General features: G+C 41.2%; 1 protein-coding gene across 19 annotated transcripts in view; it reads left to right on the forward strand.

Moving 5' to 3' along the window:
- The window catches only part of SLC35B4 (solute carrier family 35 member B4), a 179,869-nt gene that overhangs the window by 49,195 nt on the left and 116,169 nt on the right, over positions 1 to 14,505 (forward strand). For all 19 annotated transcript variants that reach the window (XM_027101873.1, XM_027101864.1, XM_027101865.1 and 16 more), the window contains one exon: positions 8,396 to 8,477. The gene's annotated coding sequence lies outside the window, so the exon portion shown is untranslated. The remainder of the gene's footprint in view (positions 1 to 8,395; positions 8,478 to 14,505) is intronic.

Below are 14,505 nucleotides of genomic sequence, written 5' to 3' on the forward strand. Positions count from 1 at the left end.
TGTATGACAGACTCTAGGTCTATCCACCTCATTACAAATAGCTCAATTTCGTTTCTTTTTATGGCTGAGTAATATTCCATTGTATATATGTGCCACATCTTCTTTATCCATTCATCCGATGATGGGCACTTAGGTTGTTTCCATCTCCGGGCTATTGTAAATAGAGCTGCAATGAACATTTTGGTACATGACTCTTTTTGAATTTCGGTTTTCTCAGGGTATATGCCCAGTAGTGGGATTGCTGGGTCATATGGTAGTTCTATTTGTAGTTTTTTAAGGAACCTCCATACTGTTCTCCATAGTGGCTGTAACAATTTACATTCCCACCAACAGTGCAAGAGGGTTCCCTTTTCTCCACACCCTCTCCAGCATTTGTTGTTTGTAGATTTTTTGATGATGGCCATTCTGACTGGTGTGAGGTGATACCTCATTGTAGTTTTGATTTGCATTTCTCTAACGGTTAGTGATGTTGAGCATTCTTTCATGTGTTTGTTAGGAATCTGTATATCTTCTTTGGAGAAATGTCTATTTAGGTCTTCTGCCCATTTTTGGATTGGGTTGTTTGTTTCTTTAATATTGAGCTGCATGTAAATTTTGGAGATTAATCCTTTGTTAGTTGCTTCGTTTGCAAATATTTTCTCCTATTCTGAGGGTTGTTTTTTCATCTTGTTTATGGTTTCCTTTGCTGTGCAAAGGCTTTGAAGTTTCATTAGGTCCCATTTGTTTATTTTTGTTTTTATTTCCATTTCTCTAGGAGGTGGGTCAAAAAGGATCTTGCTGTGATTTATGTCATAGAGTGTTCTGCCTATGTTTTCCTCTAAGAGTTTTATAGTGTCTGGCCTTACATTTAGATCTTAAATCCATTTTGAGTATAATTTTGTGTATGGTGTTAGGGAGTGTTCTAATTTCATTCTTTTACATGTAGCTGTCCAGTTTTCCCAGCAACACTTATTGAAGAGGCTGCCTTTTCTCCATTGTTTATTCTTGCCTCCTTTATCAAAAATAAGGTGACCATATGTGCATGGGTTTATCTCTGGGCTTTCTATCCTGTTCCATTGATCTATACTTCTGTTTTTGTGCCAGTACCATACTGTCTTGATTACTGCAGCTTCATAGTGTAGTCTGAAGTCAGGGAGCCTGATTCCTCCAGCTCCGTTTTTCGTTCTCAAGATTGCTTTGGCTTTTTGGGGTCTTTTGTGTTTCCATACAAATTGTGAAATTTTTTGTTCTAGTTCTGTGAAAAATGCCATTGGTAGTTTGATAGGGATTGGATTGAATCTGTAGATTGCTTTGGGTAGTATAGTCATTTTCACAATATTGATTCTTCCAATCCAAGAATGTGGGATATCTCTCCATCTGTTGGTATCATCTTTAATTTCTTTCATCAGTGTCTTATAATTTTCTGCATACAGGTGTTTTGTCTCCTTAGGTAGGTTTATTCCTAGGTATTTTATTCTTTTTGTTGCAGTGGTAAATGGGAGTGTTTCCTTAATTTCATTCCAGGTTTTTCATCATTAGTGTATAGGAATGCAAGAGGTTTCTGTGCGTTAATTTTGTATCCTGCTACTTTACCCAATTCATTGATTAGCTCTAGTAGAGTTCTGGTAGCATCTTTAGGATTCTCTATGTATAGTATCATGTCATCTGCAAAGAGTGACAGCTTTACTTCTTTCTGATTTGGATTCCTTTTATTTCTTTTTCTTCTCTGATTGCTGTGGCTAAAACTTCCAAAACAATGTTGAATAATAGTGGTGAGAGTGGGCAACCTTTTCTCGTTCCTGATCTTAGTGGAAATGGTTTCAGTTTTTCACCATTGAGAACAATGTTGGCTGTGGGTGTGTCATATATGGGTTTTACTATGTTGAGGTAAGTTCCCTCTATGCCTACCTTCTGAAGGGTTTTTATCATAAATGGGTGTTGAATTTTGTCAAAAGCTTTTTCTGCATCTATTGAGATGATCATATGGTTTTTATTCTTCAATTTGTTAATATGGTGTATCACATTGATTGATTTGTATATATTGAAGAATCCTTGCATTCCTGGGATAAACCCCACTTGATCATTGTGTGTGATCCTTTTAATGTGCTGTTGGATTCTGTTTGCTAGTATTTTGTTGAGGATTTTTACATCTATGTTCATCAGTGATACTGGCCTGTAGTTTTCTTTTTTTGGTGACATCTTTGTCTGGTTTTGGTATCAGGGTGATTGTGGCCTCATAGAATCAGTTTGGGAGTGTTCCTCCCTCTGCTATATTTTGGAAGAGTTTGAGAAGGGTAGGTGTTAGCTCTTCTCGAAATGTTTGATAGAATTCACCTGTGAAGCCATCTGGTCCTGTACTTTTGTTTCTTGGAAGATTTTTAATCACAGTCTCAATTTCAGGGCTTGTGTTTGGTCTATTTATATTTTTTGTTTCTTCCAGGTTCAGTCTCAGAAGGTTGTGCTTTCCTAAGAATTTGTCCGTTTCTTCCAGGTTGTCCATTTTATTGGCATATAGTTGCTTGTAGTAATCTCTCATGATCCTTTGTATTTCTGCCGTGTCAGTTGTTACTTCTCCTTTTTCATTTCTAATTCTATTGATTTGAGTTTTCTCCCTTTTTTTCTTGATGAGTCTGGCTAATGGTTTATCAATTTTGTTTATGTTCTCAAAGAACCAGCTTTTAGTTTTATTGATCTTTGCTATTGTTTCCTTCATTTCTTTTTCATTTATTTCTGATCTGATCTTTATGATTTCTTTCCTTCTGCTAACTTAGGGTTTTTTTGTTCTTGTTTCTCTAATTGCATTAGGTGTGAGGTTAGGTTGTTTATTTGAGATGTTTTTTGTTTCTTAAGGTAGGATTGTATTGCTATAAACTTCCCTCTTAGAACTGCTTTTGCTGCATCCCATAGGTTTTGGGTTGTCATATTTTCATTGTCATTTGTTTCTAGGTATTTTTAAAATTTATTTATTTTTGTCTGGGTTGGGTCTTCGTTTCTGTGTGAGGGCTTTCTCTAGTTGTGGCAAGTGGGGGCCACTCTCATTGCGGTGCGTGGGCCTCTCACTATCATGGCCTCTCTTGCTGTGGAGCACAGGCTCCAACGTGCAGGTTCAGTAGTTGTGGCTCATGGGCCTAGTTGCTCCATGGCATGTGGGATCTTCCCAGACCAGGGCTCGAACCTGTGTCCCCTGCATTAGCAGGCAGATTCTCAACCACTGCACCACCAGGGAAGCCCCCTAGGTATTTTTTGATTTCCTCTTTGATTTCTTCAGTGATCTCTTGGTTATTAAGTAGTGTATTGTTTAGCCTCCATGTGTTTGTATTTTTTACAGATTTTTTCCTGTAATTGATATCTAGTCTCATAGCATTGTGGTCCAAAAAGCTACCTGATATGATTTCAATTTTCTTAAATTTACCAAAGCTTGATTTGTGACCAAAGATATGATCTATCCTGGAGGATGTTCCATGAGCACTTGAGAAGAAAGTGTATTCTGTTATTTTTGGATGCAATGTCCCATAAATATCAATTAAGTCCATCTTTTTTAATGTATCATTTAAAGCTTGTGTTTCCTTATTTACTTGCATTTTGGATGCTCTGTCCATGGGTGAAATTGGGGTGTTAAAGTCCCCTACTATGATTGTGTTACTGTCGATTTCCCCTTTTATGGCTGTTAGCATTTGCCTTATGTATTGATGTGCTCCTATGTTGGGTGCATAAATATTTACAATTATTATATCTTCTTGTTGGATTGATCCCTTCATCATTATGTAGTGTCCTTCTTTGTCTCTTGTAATAGTCTTTGTTGTAAAGTTTATTTTTTCTGATATGAGAATTGCTATTCCAGCTTTCTTTTGAGTTCCATTTGCACGGAGTATCTTTTTCCATCCTCTCACTTTCAGTCCGTATGTGTCCCTAGGTCTGAAGTGGGTCTCTTGTAGACAGCATATATACGGGTCTTGTTTGTGTATCCATTCAGCCAGTCTATGTCTTTTGATTGGAGCATTTAATCCATTTACATTTAAGATAATTATTGATATGTATGTTCCTATTACCATTTTCTTAATTGTTTTGGGTTTGTTATTGTAGCTCTTTTCCTTCTCTTGTGTTTCCTGCCTAGAGAAGTTCCTTTAGCATTTGTTGTGGTGCTGAATTCTCTTTGCTTTTGCTTGTCTGTAAAGGTTTTAATTTCTCTGTTGAATCTGAATGAGCTCCTTGCTAGGTTGAGTAATCTTGGTTGTAGGTTTTTCCCTTTCATCACTTCAAATATGTCCTGCCACCCACTTCTGCCTTGCAGAGTTTCTGCTGAAAGGTTAGCTGTTGACCTTATGGGGATTCCCTTGTATGTTATTTGTTGCTTTTCCCTTGCTGCTTTTAATATATTTTTTTGTATTTAATTTTTGATAGCTTGATTAATATGTGTCTTGGCATGTTTCTCTTTGGATATATCCTGTATCAGACTCCCTGCGCTTCCTGGACTTGATTAAGTATTTCCTTTCCCATATTAGGGAAGTTTTCAACTATAATCTCTTCAAGTATTTTCTCAGACCCTTTCTTTTTCTCTTCTTCTTCTGGGACCCCTATAATTCGAATGTTGGTGCATTTAATGTTGTCCCAGAGGTCTGTGAGACTGTCCTCAATTCTTTTCATTCTTTTTTCTTTATTCTGCTCTACAGTAGTTATTTCCACTATTTTATCTTCCAGGTCACTTATCCATTCTTCTGCCTCACTTATTCTGCTATTGATTCCTTCTAGAGAATTTTAAATTTCATTTATTGTGTTTTCATCATTGTTTGTTTGCTCTTTAGTTCTTCTAGGCCCTTGTTAAACGTTTCTTTTATTTTCTCCATTCTATTTCCAAGATTTTGGATCATCTTTACTATCATTATTCTCACTTATTTTTCAGGTAGACTGCTTATTTCCTCTTCATTTCTTTGGTCTGGTGGGTTTTTACCTCGTTCCTTCATCTGCTGTGTGCTTCTCTTTCTTCTCATTTTGCTTAACTTACTTTGTTTGGGGGTCTTCTTTTCTCAGGCTGCAGGTTCGTAGTTCCCGTTGTTTTTGGTGTCTGCCCCGAGTGGCTAAGGTTGGTTCAGTGGGTTGTGTAAGCTTCCTAGTGGAGGGGACTGGTGCCTGTGTTCCTGTGGATGAGGCTGGATCTTGTCTTTTTGGTGGGCAGGTCCACGTTCGGTGGTGTGTTTTTGGGTGTCTGTGACCTCATTATGATTTTAGGCAGCCTCTCTGCTAATGGGTGGGGTGTGTTCCTGTCTTACTAGTTGTTTTGGCATAAGGTGTCTAGCACTGTAGCTTGCTGGTAATTGAATGGAGCTGGGTCTTCGTGTTGAGATGGATATCTCTGGGAGAGCTTTCGCCGTTTGATATTACGTGGATCTGGGAGGTCTCTGGTGGACCAATGTCCTGAGCTTGGTTCTCTCACCTCAGAGGCACAGGCCTGACGTCCGGCCAGAGCACCAAGACCCTGTCATCCACATGGCTCAGAATAAAAGGGAGAAAAAAAGAAAGAGAGAAAGAAAAAATAAAATAAAATGAAATAAAGTTATTAAAATAAAAAGTAAAAAATAATTTTTAAATATAAAAAAATTTTAAGTAATAAAAAAATATAAAAAAGAAAGAAAGAAAGAAGAGAGCAACCAAACCAAAAAACAAATCCACCAATGATAACAAGAGTTAAAAACTATACTAAAAAAAAAAAAACGGACAGACAGAACCCTAGGACAAATGCGTAAAAGCAAATCTATACAGACAAAATCTCACACAGAAGCATACACATACACACTCACAAAAAGAGAAAAAGGGGAAAAAAAATATATCGTTGCTCCCAAAGTCCACCTCCTCAATTTGGGATGATTCGTTGTCTATTCAGGTATTCCACAGATGCAGGGTACATCAAGTTGAGTGTGGAGATTTAATCCGCTGCTCCTGAGGCTGCTGGGAGAGATTTCCCTTTCTCTTCTGTGTTCGCACGGCTCCCACGGTTCAGCTTTGGATTTGGCCCCGCCTCTGCGTGTAGGTCGCCTGAGGGCGTCTGTTCTTCGTTCAGACAGGACGGGGTTAAAGGACCCACTGATTCGGGGGCTCTGGCTCACTCAGGCCGGGGGGGAAGGAGGGGCACGGAGTGCGGGGCGGGCCTGCGGCGGCAGACGCAGGCGTGACGTTGCAGCAGCCTGAGGCGCGCCGTGCGTTCTCCCCGGTAAGTTGTTCCTGGATCACGGGACCCTGGCAGTGGCGGCCTGCACAGGCTCCCCGGAAGGGAGGTGTGGAGAGTGACCTGTGCTCGCACACAGGCTTCTTGGTGGCGGCAGCAGCAGCCTTAGCGTCTCCTGCCCGTCTCTGGGGTCCACGTTGTTAGCCGCGGCTCGTGCCCGTTTCTGGAGCTCCTTTAGGTGGCGCTCTGAATCCCCTCTCCTCGCGCACCAGGAATCAAAGAGGGAAGAAAAAGTCTCTTGCCTCTTCGGCAGCTCCGGACTTTTCCCGGACTCCCTCCCGGCTAGCTGTGGTGCGCTAGCCTCTTCAGGCTGTGTTCACGCCGCCAACCCCAGTCCTCTCCCTACGCTCCGAACGAAGCCCAAGCCTCAGCTCCCAGCCCCGCCCGCCCCGGAGGGTGAGCAGACAAGCCTCTCGGGCTGGTGAGTGCCGGTCGGCACGGATCTTCTGTGCGGGAAACTCTCCGCTTTTCCCTCCGCCGCACCACTGTTGCTGCGTTCTCCTCCGCGGCTCCGAAGCTTCCACCCTCCGCCCCCAGCAGTCTCCGCCCGCAAAGGGGCTTCCTAGTGTGTGGAAACTTTTCCTCCTTCACGGCTCCCTCCCACTGGTGCAGGTCCCGTCCCTATCCTTTTGTCTCTGTTTTTTCTTTTTTCTTTTGCCCTACCCAGGTACGTGGGGAGTTTCTTGCCTTTTGGGAGGTCTGAGGTCTTCTGCCAGTGTTCAGGAGGTGTTCTGTAGGAGCAGTTCCACGTGTAGATGTATTCCAGATGTATTTGTGGGGAGGAAGGTGATCTCCACTTCTTACTCTTTCACCATCTTGAAGCTCCTCCGAGAGGAAATTTCTCAAAAATAAATCAGACCGTGTCTCTCCTCTGCTCATCATCCCCCAGGGGCTCCCATCTCCCTCGGGGTAAAATCCCAGTTCTCCATAGTGGCCTGCAAGGTGCTCCATGACATGGTCCTCCCCCACCCCACCCCTGCTGTCTCTTCCAGCTCATCCACTCCAGCCACACTGACACCAAACACACCAAGCACATGCCAGCCACAAGGCCTTTGCACTTGCTTCCCTTGATCTGTAAGGGTTTTTTTTTTTTTACACCAGAAGTTTGTATGACTTGCACCATCACTTTTTTAAGACTTCTCAAGCATCAGTGAGGTCATCCCTAACCATCTAAAATATAAAATAGTTTGCACACACACACACACACACACCACACCACACCACACCACACCACACCATACCATACCATACCATACCATTACTTCTATACCTTTGTGTTGCTTTATTTTTCTTCATAGCACACAACATCATCCAACATACTATGCCTTTTCAAATGACCAGACTTTATGTTTAGAACAGTTTAAGGTTTACAGAAAAATTGAGCAGAAGGTACATAAAGTTCATAGTTTACATTAGGGTTTATCTTTGTGTTGTACAATTCTATGGGTTTTGACAAATGCATAAGGTCATGTATCCACCGTTACATGTTATCTATCCACCATGTGGTATCATACAAATAGTTCCACTGCCCTAAAAATCCCTGTGCTCCATGCATTCATCTCTCCTCCCTCCCCCAAATCCCTGGTAACCACTGATCTCTGTTCTGTCTCTGTAGTTTTGTCTTTTCCAGAATGTCATACAGTTGGAATCATACAATATGTAGTCTTTCAGATTGGCTTCTTTTACTTAGCAATATGCATTTAAGATTCCCCCATGTCATTTTGGTGGCTTAATAGCTCATTTATCTTTTTTAAATCACTGAATAATATTTCATTGTATGAATGGATCACAGTTTGTTTATCCATTCACCTATTGAAGGACATTGTGGTTGCTTGCAGTTTGGGGCAATTATGAATAGAGATGCTATAAACATTTGTGTGCAGGGTTTTATGTGGATATAATTTTCAACTCATTTGGGAAAATACCAAGGAGCATGATTGTTGGATCATACAGTAAGCATATGGTTAACTTTGTAAAAAACTACCAAACTGTCTTCCAAAGTGGCAGTATCATTTTGCCCTCCCACCAGCAACGAGTGAGAATTCCTATTGCTACACATGCTCACCAGCATTTGGTATTGTCAGTGTTTTGGATTTTAGCATTCTAATAGATGTGTATGATATCTTGTTGTTGTTTTAATTTGCAATTCCCTAATGATATATGACATTGAAAAAGCCTCTGTATTTTTTTTCCTAGTTCATCAGCCCTATGGTATCAAAGACTCCTCTGTTTCACTCATTGCTATTTCCCCCAGGCCTCAGAACAGCATCTATATAAGGTAGGCTCTTTGTAAGTGTTTGTTAAATTAATTAATTAATTTTAAGAGGAGCGGATTTTATCATTTTTAATCCTCAGTTGCACCTCATGTCCAAGATGACCCCCCAACATCTTGTGGAGACTGGTCTTCCACCCCTAGACCGCTGTGGACCTGACATTGTGAGATGGAGCACAGCTCCAGAAGAGGCAGGGTGACAAAGGCAGTCTCTTTTATTTTTTAATTTTATTTAAAAAAATTTTTTTAGTCTTTTTTATACTGGGGGAATGTGGTGGGGCAAATAATAGCCCCCTAACGATGCCTACATCTTAATCCCCAGAACCTGTGAATATGTTGCCTTAAGTGATAGAAGGGATTTTGCAGGTGTGATTAAATTGAGGCTCATGAGATAAGGAGAGTAGCCTGAATTAGCCAGGTGGGTCTAATTAACCAAAAGCGTCCATATATAAGGGAGGCAGGCGGGTCAGAGTCATAAAGGTCATGTGATGATGGAAGCAGAGGTCGGAGTGTTGCTGGGCCATGAGCCAAGGAATATGGCAGCCTCTAGATGCTGGAAAAGGTGAAAAAGAAGGATTCTCTCCAAAACCTCCAGAAGTAACACAGCCACACCGACCTCCAGACCGGTAAGAGAATAAATTTGTGTTGCTTTCAGCAATTACGTTAGTGGTAATCTGTTTCAGCAGCAATAGAAAACCGACACAGGAGGCACCTGCATATAAGAAAATAATGAAATTGTGTGAGAAATGCTAGAATCAAAACTCATCTCTGTGATAGACTGAGCTTGAAGATGAGGAAATGATTAAAACCTCTTTAGACGAAAGCATTGTATTTTCAACAGTGTGCTCAAAAGGCAAGGCGGAATAAGGGGTCAGTCCCCTGGAGCTCGGCCCACCAATGGTGCAGAGAAATCGAGCATTTGTTTCCCATAGACTGTGTGTTGTTTACCTCTGTATGCCCAGAGCCTGCTGAAGCATTAGGCACAGAGTAGGTGCTCACTGAATGCGTGTGGAATGCATGGAGTGGCAGGAAATGGAATAGAAGGGAAAACTGGGGCAGAGGTAGAGGTCTTACTGGAAACGGGAGAGATTTAGTTACCGGCAGCTGTCCAGGTGCCAAGACTCCTCTGAGCCTATAGAGGCCCCTCCTGGAAGAGGGAAGAAGACAGAACTACAAAGGTCAGAGGAGGTGCTTGTTGCTCAGAGGAGGTCTGTTTTGCTTCCATTTTCAGTAGTGCCTGGATCGTTCTGTAGTTCCTAAGCTGCACCTACCCTGACCTACAAACCTGTTGAGCTCGTCCTGGGCCCTGATGGGGCACATCCCCTTGGACTCAGTTTGTATAATCAAGGACCAGGTAGTCGGCACAGGTTTGATTTCAGACAACGGACCTGCTCTAGCTATGCAGATGGCAACTGGCCTGTCTCCCCTTCCTTTATCTGTTTCTGTGGCCTCTGTTTTGCCCAGACTCAGCATATACACAAGGTCGGCCCCATTCACTGGTTTCCGTAAGAAAGCCAAGCAAACCAAGCATTTTACGGTTTTTAATAATATTAGTGAAGAAGAATCCCAGTGTGTAACCCACGATCTCCCACCATCTTATCTGATTCTTCCTCCTTTTTACTCTCCTCTTTCCCATCTCCAAGACAAAATAAACACATAGATAAATAAGGTTTGCTTTCTTAAGCAGAGTAACTCTGGCTCTTTCTCTGAAACCTTGGCACCAGAGAACAGCTATGCTTCAAAGGAATTGACTACACACGTGAGCTTATCACGGCATTTTTCTCAAAAAGGCAAGTCTCTTCCTAAGATAAATTCTTGTATCAGCTACTAAGAGGATAGCATTTTTTTCATCTCATTGTGCCGGGGAACTGCAGCTGAGTGGAGTAAGTCATCTGTCACACAAACCATCCCCTCCTGGCTCGGACCCCAGGTGCTCATGGCTGAGCTCTGCAATAAAAGAGCAAGTCAAGCCTCCCAGAGTTTTTCATCATTATCGCCACAGGGCTCTGAGAACACAAGACACCGCCATACTGGTCCCAGCAGCTCTGCAATGGTGGAAGATAGCACCAGGGACTTCAGAAGTGCCACAGGAAAACTCCTTTGCTCAGACAGTTAGGCCTTCAAATCAGACATCAGCTAGTGGCAGCCTCAGTGGGGACCCAGGTGGAGAATTCATGCCTAGATGTTCCTTTTGGAGTTGACGCAATCTGGCATCATCCAATGAATAGGAAAAGTAAAACTGTGCTGTGTAACCAAGATAACTAATGCATAGAATTCACATGAGACGCCCTCACTCCAGGATGCCTGGAATATTCTGGGAGGAATTTGAGCTTTAAAAAGATTAACTGCCCTAGGTTCTCAACAAGGGGACCCATTGGGGTCTCTCTGCTAGATTTCTATCACGAATGGGAAATAATCAGTCAAATAAAACATGTGCTTTGTCAGTGTGTCTTCCATGGCACATAGTGTGGCTTGTCTTGCTCAAGTTTATTTAAGAATAACTTCAGGGCTTCCCTGGTGGCGCAGTGGTGGAGAGTCCGCCTGCCGATGCAGGGGACACGGGTTTGTGCCCCGGTCCGGGAAGATCCCACATGCCGCGGAGCAGCTGGGCCCATGAGCCGTGGCCGCTGAGCCTGCGCGTCTGGAGCCTGTGTTGCGCAACGGGAGAGGCCACGGCAGCGAGAGGCCCACGTACCGCCAAAAAAAATAAATAAAATAAGAATAACTTCAAAGTGTGGAGGAAAGAGAGCTTGGCTATCTTGGCCCTCTCTTGCCTTCTTTAATGCTATCCTGTCTCTCTTTCTTCTTCCTCTCTGTGGGACACAGATATGGAGACAAAGCTTCTTTTTTGCTGATCCAGGAAAGGGCAGAGTTAGTTCCATCTCTGATTAAAGATACTCATGAATTTTCATAACAAATTCCTTATCCCTCCATCTTTCCCACACCTCCCAGTCAACTCTGTTGATTCATGTGAGCTAAGGTCTTGGTACCTTTGCATAATGGATGCTAAAAGCTACTTCTGTATGGTTAAAAGTCCTGTTTCTATAAACCTCAGATCGAGCCAGTGGCTTTATAGCCTGCTCAATCATATAATCATTTTTACAAAGCGTGAGGTAGAGCCCTTTCTTCCACTTACTCAACACTCATTCTGTTGTCATCAATATCCTTCTAATCTCTTTAAGTTGTAAATAGATGAGCCACAAATTGGGAAAGATAAGGAATCTACTGGAAGAGAGTTGAAAGTTCAGTGCTATTGTAAGCTTTACTTGGTGTCAATACCAATTTATTTCATCTAATGATCTGCATGGGCATAAGCATAAAGAGCGTAAGCATGTTTGTGCTCATGGTTATAAATTTTGTACTTGAGTTCGCGGAGACCCTTTGGTCTATGCCTGACTCTCTCCCATTGCTCAAGGTTGTTCGCGCCTTCCCACGTGCATGGGAGCCACCAGACAGAGGTCACCCAGGTGCAGCAGGACCCCCTGACCTCATGCCATCTTCTCCTTCATCCCCACGACTCTGTGTCCTCCCTAGCACACAGGAATGATGTCCTAACTGGCTTCTCAAAGGCTGGATGTTTTAGCGTCAGCATCCTTTCTTTCTCCCAAAGCTGACTTGCCAGCGCTTCTCTGGACCATCCACTCTACCTGCCTTTTCTTCTTTACACCAGACTCCTATGGATTTTCTCTTCTGTGGGTTTATTAGTATTTTTAAACCAGCATTAATATGTATAGTTTTCCCCCATAGTGTACGTCATATAATTTTTAAATTCTCTCTTCCTGCCCCATCACATGCATACAGTGAAAACATTATACCCCATACTTCACCTGTTAGAATTCCTTTTGCCTATCACACCTATGTATTTTCAACTCATTTTCTACCACCCTGTGCTGAGAAACTTAGACTTACCATGACCGAAGTCTTTTATACCAAGTAATATTGGCTACCATTTGTCTAGATCTGTGTAATACCTGATATAGAGACCAGGAACTTGGGAGTCTGTGTTTAAGGGACTTGTTTAACATTAGACTGCTAGCAAGTGGAGGAGCTGGGGCTAATTTCATGGTCTTTTTGACTCTAGGACACATTTTCTTTAACCCATGGCCTGGTTACGGTCCGGAGTATTTGAAATCAGCACTGATACTAACATTTGGTTGTTGTACTACTCCCCCAGACTTTGAGACTCCCCATCTTTCCGTATAACACCTGTAATTTTAGGAAGGTTGGAGGGAACTTGTGCATTCTGTCTCACCTTTATTCTGCTAGCCCCAGGCTTCCTGAGCCTAGTCAATCCCACTCAGCAGTTTCACCAAGCCACACCCCCGATCATCAAAACTCCTATCCTTTCCTTCAGATGGTGGATGAAAGCAACCTGCTTTATTTTTAGACCTTAAGTATAAAACAAAACCTACTTGAGAAGCATTCTAGCGGTCACTTTAGAAATTGTTTACAAATGGTAGTGTTTGTCCTTGAACAATAAAGTTAAAATTTGAACACGACCTTCCCAATCTTCCAAGCCTGAAGATGAGAAAAACCTATGGACTGAAAATAACCAAAAGGATTTGAAACGGCTTGTGCATGCCAAATCCCTTTTGCGATTAAAATAGATTTTTTAAAATAAATAACAAAATTCAGTAAACACATATGATTCCACTTGAATAAGATCCAGAGATATTTATGGTTTAGGGTTTCACTGTTTTTCTGGGCTCGTTGAGGGACATTGAGCAATTTATTTTCAACCTCTCTTTCTGTTGTTTGATTTGGAGGTCTGGGCATTAAAGAGGCAAAAATATCTAGAGCTGGGGCTGAGTAGGTGTGAATTCCAGATTAATGACAATTAGTACTTTAATAAGGTATCAGGTTGAATAAGGTCCTTTTCATACTGATGTCACTCTGCTCTCAAAATAGCTTTTCTTCTGAATCTAGACTGTTCTGATGAATTTAATATTATTAGAATGTTTTCAAAACGTTCTTAGCTACTCTCACCTGTTCAGATGAACCTTGTAATTACATTGCCAATTTCCCAAAAATAGTCCCATCAGCATATTGATTGGGTTTTTAATAAATTGATAAACTAATCTGGGAAAAAGTAACATTTTTACAGTATTCAGCCCTGTTATATAGAAGTATGCATATGTCTCCATCTTTTTAAAACTTAAATTTATAAGTAGTGAATATATTTTGCTGTTTCACCTCCAAAATTATACTAATTTTATGCTATTTTTTAAAAAAGTGATTTCTGCTTTTATCTCTGCCATTTTATTCCTTGTGTTTTCCTAACATTTGTTTTAATCTTATTATTTATTTTTTTAAATTGAAGTATAGTTAATTTATAAATATCATATTAGTTTTAGGTGTATAGCAGAACGATTCAGTATTTTTACAGATTATACTTCATTAAAAGTAATTACAAGATAATGGCTATAATTCCCTGTGCTGTACACTATATCCTTGTTGCTTATCTATTTTATACATAGTAGTTTGTACCTTTTAATCCCACCTTGCTTCTCCCCCTTTTCCTCTTCCACCGGTAACCACTAGTTTGTTTTCTATATCTGTGAGTCTGTTTCTGTTTTGCTTTATACATTAGTTTGTTTTACTTTTTAGATTCTACATATGAGTGATACAGTATTTGTCTTTCTCTGACCTATTTCACTAAGCATAGTATTCTCTAGATCCATCCATGTTGCTGCAAGTGGCAGAATTTCATTCTTTTTATGCTCAAGTAATATTCCATTGTGTGTGTGTGTGTGTGTGTATGTATACATACATATTTTTTTCCCCACATCCTCTTTATCCATTTGTCTGTTGATGGACACTTGGGTCGTTTCCATATCTTGGCTATTGTAAATAGTGCTGCTATGAACATTGGGGTGCATGTATTTTTTCAAATTAGTGTTTTTGGTTTTTCCAGATATATACCCAGGAGTAGAATTGCTGGATCATATGGTTGTTCTAGTTTCAGTTTTTTGAGGCACCTCCATATTGTTTTCCATAGTGGCTGCACCAATTTACATTCCCACCAACAGTGTAC

Source organism: Aethalodelphis obliquidens, unplaced genomic scaffold (assembly GCF_003676395.1).
Source record: "Aethalodelphis obliquidens isolate GAN/ISIS:26980383/991018 unplaced genomic scaffold, ASM367639v1 scaffold5, whole genome shotgun sequence".
In the NCBI taxonomy this organism is placed as follows: domain Eukaryota; kingdom Metazoa; phylum Chordata; class Mammalia; order Artiodactyla; family Delphinidae; genus Aethalodelphis; species Aethalodelphis obliquidens.